This window comes from Peromyscus californicus, unplaced genomic scaffold (assembly GCF_007827085.1).
Source record: "Peromyscus californicus insignis strain IS unplaced genomic scaffold, ASM782708v3 Scaffold_4__1_contigs__length_199733344, whole genome shotgun sequence".
NCBI classification, from domain to species: Eukaryota; Metazoa; Chordata; class Mammalia; order Rodentia; family Cricetidae; genus Peromyscus; species Peromyscus californicus.
In genome coordinates this window covers 192,239,351-192,245,734 of record NW_026294562.1, presented here as the reverse complement: position 1 = coordinate 192,245,734, position 6,384 = coordinate 192,239,351, and positions in this window count along the sequence as shown.

Genomic DNA, 6,384 nt, shown 5'->3' with positions numbered 1-6,384 from the left:
AGGAGAAGAAAGACTTACTGCTTGGTCCAATCACTGCTGGTAGACTCTGTCTCAGTGAGCAACTGAGTCATCATGGAAATGCAAATCAAAATGACATTGATATACCATCTTACACCTGTCAGAATGGCTATGATCAAAAACACTGAAGACACCTTATGCTGGAGAGGGTGTGGAGCAAGGAGAACACTCCTCCACTATTGGTGGGAGTGCAAACTTATACAGTCACTTTGGAAATCAGCATGGCGGTTTCTCAGAAAATTGAGAATCGATCTACCTCGAAACCCACTCTTAGGCATTTACCCAAGGAATGCTCAATCATACCACAAGGACACATGCTCAATTATGTTCATAGCAGCATTATTCATAATGGCCCGAACCTGGAAACAACCTATATGCCCCTCAATTGAAGAATGAATAAAGAAAATGTGGCACATATACACAATGGAGTACTACTCAGCACTAAAAAACAATGACATGATGAAATTTGCAGGCAAATGGATGGAACTAGAAAATATCATCCTGAGTGAGGTAACCCAGACTCAGAAGTACAAACATGGTATGTACTCACTCATAAGTGGGTACTAGATGTGAGGGAAGGGATGGCCAGACTGCAACCCATAGCTCCAGAGAGGCTAACAAGGGGAACCCTAAGAGAGATACATGGATTGCCCTGGGAAGGTGAGATAGATGAGATCTCCATGAGTAAACTGGGAGTGAGGGGGGCAATGGAGGGTAGGGAATGAGAACATAAGGCAATGGGATGGTCAAGCTGGAACAGGGATGGAGTGGGAGAGTAATGAAAGAGATATCTTGATAGAGGGAGACACAACTGGGATAGAGAAAAACTGGGTGCTAGGAAAGTTCCCAGGAATCCACAAGTATAACCCCAGCTTAGACTACTAGCAATAGTGGAGAGGGTGCCTGAACTGGTCTACCCTGGTAATCAGATTGGTGAGTACGCTGTCATCATAGAGCCTTCATCTAGTAACTGATGGAGAGATCCACAGCCAAGCACCACACCGAGCTCTGGGAGTCCAGTTGAAGAGAGAGAGGAGGGATTCTATGAGCAAGGGGCATCAAGATCATGATGGGGAAACATACAGAGACAACCAAACCAAACCAGTGAGAATTCATGAACTATGAACCAATAGCTGTGGAGACTCCATGGGACTGGACTAGATCCTCTGCATAGGCAAGACAGTTGTGTAGCTACATCTGCTTAAGGGGACCCTGGCAGTGGGATCAGGATCCATCTCTGGTTCATGAGAAGGCTTTTTGGTGCCCACTGCCTATGGTGGGACACCTACACAGCCTTGGTGCAGGAAGAGGGGCTTGGACCTGCCTAAACTGAGTGTGTCAGGTTCTGCTGACTCCCCATGGGAGGCCTTGCCTTGGAGGAGGTGGGAATGGAGGGAGGGAGGTGAGGGGATCTGTGGTTGGTATGTAATACAAATAGACAATTTATTAATAAGAAAAAAAGAAAAAAGATATAGAATTAAAAAGAGTGCTCAGAATACTCCATAATTGACAAGGGCTGTTTGTATGAATGGGTACAGAATGAAAACAACAATTGTGGTTAAGGAATAACAAGGAGAGCTGTCTTCTCTATAAAGACAAATTTCTTCTTGGCAAGAGAATTTTTTATGAATTGGAATTATCTAAAAATCACCAAGCACAGTCTAGTTATGGTGACACATGCCTTCAATCCCAGTACTCAGAATGCATGAGTGGGGAGATCCCTGTAAGTTCAAGGCCAACCTGGACTACATGGTGAGTTTCAGGTAGCCAGGGTTACAGCAAGAGATTCTGTCTTAAAAACAAAAAGAAAAATAAAGAAAACAGTCATGGGATAGAATAATGGTTCATTGTTTAAGATCACCGAATGCTCTTTAGGAGGACCAGGTTTGATCCTCAACATCCACATGGCAGAACACAAATATTTCTTACTCTGCTTAGGGGATATAAGTCTTTTGGCCTCTGATGGTTCCAAGAACACATGCAGCACACAGACAAATGTGCAGACAAAACTTCCATATACCAATAATCATAGTGATAAAAATAAATAAGCAAAGATTCAGTCATCCATGAAGCAAATAAGAACTCTCTTGAGATGGTTGGGTACCCAGATGTTAGGTTCTAGTCTTCAACTACCTAATGTTTATGTCTCCTGTCTCCCCCCAGTTTCCCTGATGCAGAAACCACTGATAAAAATTAACATAATCATTTATAAACAGCACAGCACACCACAAATTTATTCCAGATCAAACACACCAGTTTTCCAATGGGGAACTTGAATATATTTTTCACATGTATTGGCCATTTGAATTTCATGAGAAGTGTTAGTTCATTAGGTCACTTTGTGGCCACATTTTCTGATTTCTTATTGTTCAGTCTTCTGAGTTCCTTATGTTCTAGACATTAGTCCTCTGTCAATTGTATACTATACAAATTTATTGTTTTACCCATTCTGTGGGATGTTTATTGATTAAACTCTTTCTTTGTTTTTTCCTGTGCAGAAGCCTTTTAATTTTATCAGGTATTAATTGCCAGTTGTTGGCCTCATTTCCTAAACAACTGGATTCCTGCTAAGAAAGTCTTTGTCTATGCCTATATTGTTGTTTTTCTTATTTTATGGGTGTTTTGACTGTATTATTATATGCACTTCACACAGACCTGATGCCTTTAGAGATCAGAAGAGGGCATAAGATCCCCTGGGATTGGATTTACAAATGGAACTGAATGTAACTTTTCAGAAAGTGCAACACATGGTCTTAACACATGCCCTTAGCACATGCCATCTCTCTAGCACCCTATGTTTACCTTTAGCATGTTAAGAGTGTCAGCTCTTTTGTTAAGGTCTTTCATGCCTTTGAGGTTGATAAGTAATTTAATTCTTCTACATGCACCTCTCTGCTTTTATTTTTAGATTCATTTATTTTATGTATGAGTGTTTTGTTATCATGCATGTATGTGCACCATGTCAGTACATTGTGCCATCAAAGGCCAGAAGGGGAGTTTTATCCCCTGATCATAATTGAAGGAGGTCAGGATAGGAACTCAAACAGGGCAGGTAATTGGAGTCAGCAGTGGGGGTGCCCATAGAGGCTTTCTGTTAAGGCCTTGATCGAGGTCAGAGAGTCTGAGCTTGCTTTACCCAGCAGGGCTGCATGATGTGATGATCTGACCACGGGCATGGTTACAAGGTGTTTGGAAGGGTACACACTTGGCTGTACATGATGCTTTGACCTTGCAAGGCAAGGCAGACATCTTTTGCCTCTCCTCTTGGCATATTACAAAAAAGCCCTTTTGAATAAAGAATCAGGCAACTGGGTATTGACCCAAGGCCCTCCCAAAGCTATCCTGTATCTCTTTCTTCTAGACCTATCTTTCTACCTAATATTTACTCATTCCTTTCTCTTCCACCCAAGAACCCTTCGACAGGTTGGAGCTGGACTCTGACAGACTCCCACACAGGAGCTGATACAGAGGCCATGGAACGTGCTACATTCTGGCCTGTTCCCCATGACTTACTCATGATGCTTTCTTATAGATCTCGGGACCACCAGCCCAGGGGTGGCACCACCCATCATGGGTTTGGCCCTCCTCCATCAAGAGAAAATATTGATACCTTTGGTTTGCTCAATTACTAAAGAACATAAGAATCAAGAGCCTGATGTGAGCAGAAACTTCCCTGAGACAAAAGCAAGCTGTGTATACCTTCCATCACCTGTATACTCTAAGGAGCTGAAAAGTATAGTATTAAGATTTAAGACAGCTAGACTATTTTGTTGTTGTTTTGTTTTAGATAAAGGATTTGTCTGTGTAGCCATCACTCTCCTGGAAATCATTCTGTAAACAAGTCCTGCCTCAAACTGAGCTATCAGCCTCTGCCTCCTGAGTGCTGGGATTAAAGGTGGTCAGTACCACTTCCTAGCTACACCCTAATTCAACTTCTCCATAAATTGATCAGTGGTTTTGGCAAAAAGTTTGTGTTTCCATGTCTACTTACATAAGCCTGGTTCTGGAAACCCGATTATCCCTGAAATGCAATATAGGGGGTAAATTAGGGCTTCCTTTCTTACAATTATATAGGGACATCAGTCCATCCTATGTACCAACTAGGAATTAATATATTCTTTGATCATCATGCACCTTTGAAACATGTTGAGAATTGCAGGTCTTAGGTTCATAAATAATATTTGCCTTCACACTAATAATTGAAGGAAGGATGATACAGTGAAACAAGGCTGTGCTACATAGGAGATAAGATGAAAGACTAATTTTGACTACTAGAAAGAAGAAAATTGTGGTGACATTTTGATTTACTTGTTAACAAATAAAATTTGCCTGAAGATCAGAGGACAGAGCCAGCCACTAGATTAAACAGAGAGGCCCTTTCAGCTGAGGAGTTGGAGGAACTGAGTCAGAGGATTCATGGAGTTGGCAAAGTAAGAAGTGGTTGTGACTTGTTCTTTGTCTCTCTGATCTTTCAGCATTTACCTCAATATCTGCCTCTGGGTTTTTGTCATAAGACATTTAGGATTTGAGCAACATCTGGTGCCCAAAGTGGGACAGAAATTCACGATAAAGCTGCTTGCCTGTTGCTTTGCAGCCACTGGCACAAGCTGGAGCTATACATGGCTAGAGTCTCCACCTGATCAGGGCCGGAGTCCCTACCCTGCTGGCTAAGTTTTTGTTGCAGCCTCTCTGCTCAGGCTCAGGCTGCAAATAGACTGGAATTAGCCACTTTCAAATTTCTCCCACGTAGACATTGACTTTTTAGTTTCTTCCCTCTGGCTTTCACTGGACCTCCTCCTTGGACTGCTCTCATACTAGGTAGCTGTCTCACTTCACTGTCATCTGAATCATCATTGTCAGAAGATTTGGGGAATCAACTGGGAATTCTTAAAGGGAGGAATTAGTTAAGAGGTTTTTTTCCACATTGAAAAATAGGAAACATTATTACAACAGAAAGGGTTAGGACTCTGTTTAATTAATTACATGATGCATGGTTTGAAAATGGAACAAATAAATAAGAGGATAATTAATGTATATGGGATTTATGTAATGTCAATTATAAGTATTATTTGTTTGATCATGCTTTATCATTTAAAAAGTTGATTAAGGGGGGCTAGAGAAATGGCTCAGTGGTTAAGGGCACTGGCTGCTCTTCCAGAGGTCCTGAGTTCAATTCCCAGAAACCACACAACCATCCTTAATGAGATCTGGTACCCTTTTCTGGCCGGTAGGCAAACATGCAGGCAGAATACTGTATACATAATAAATATATAAATCATTTAAAAAAGTTGGTTAATATGAATGCCAAGGTAAAAGTCTTAGAAAAACTTATTAGAACAGATCATAGAGATATTCAGATCTAGACAGAGGAAATTAGAGAACCAATCTCAACATTGCATTATAAGGCTACAGAGAAACAGCCTAAGGCTTTCAAACAGTCAACCTTAATCTATCCAGTAACCCTACAGGAAATACTAAATGATAGATATCCCCAAGACTGTATGAGCTAATCGGACCCCGTGGAAATGTTAGATTTGAGAAGATGCAAAGAAGCTATAGTCTCATATGGCATCCACTCATCATTTATGAAGCAGATGTTAAACTTGTGGTCAACTTGTAATAGAATTATCCCTCAAGACTGGAGAGATTTGGTTACAGCAGTTTTGGAGGCTGGTCCCCAATTACAATGGAGGAACTGGTGGAAGGATGAGGCTAAGACCACTGAACAATGGAGTAGGGTTAGAGGTCTTGAAATATCTCAAGAACAACTTATTGGAGAAGGTGATTATACTGTTATGTGAAGATAATCTTTATATGATGACCACAGCATAGCTTTATGCTGCATGGCAGCCTTGTATGGTTGGGACAGAACTGAAGAAGTAGGAAAGTAAATTGAGTCATTTACTAAAGTTATACAGGACCCAAAAGAAACTTTCACTGATTTCTTACAAAGATTGACTTTAGCAATGAATACAATGATACCAAATTCAGAAGCTAGACAAAAACTGAATCTCTGGTTTTTGAAAATGCCAATGCACAATGCAAAAGGGTAATTAGGCCATTAAAGGCAAGATCAGCAACTTTGGAGAAATGGATCCAAGATACAATCAATATTGAATCTCATGACCAAGATAATGCTTAGACATGAGAGATGAGTCCCAGAGGCTTGAAGAAAAATAGTAATGTCAAAAGTTTCAATTGCAGTAAACAAGGTAACCTCCTAAAAAGGGACTGTAAACAAGGTGTTCCTAGAAATAATATTTTTTCAAGGAATAATTCCAACAGAATTCCCCTCCCTTCTTGATTATGCAGAAGGTGTGGCAAAGGCAGACATTGGACTAACAAATGTAGATCAACACAGAACAA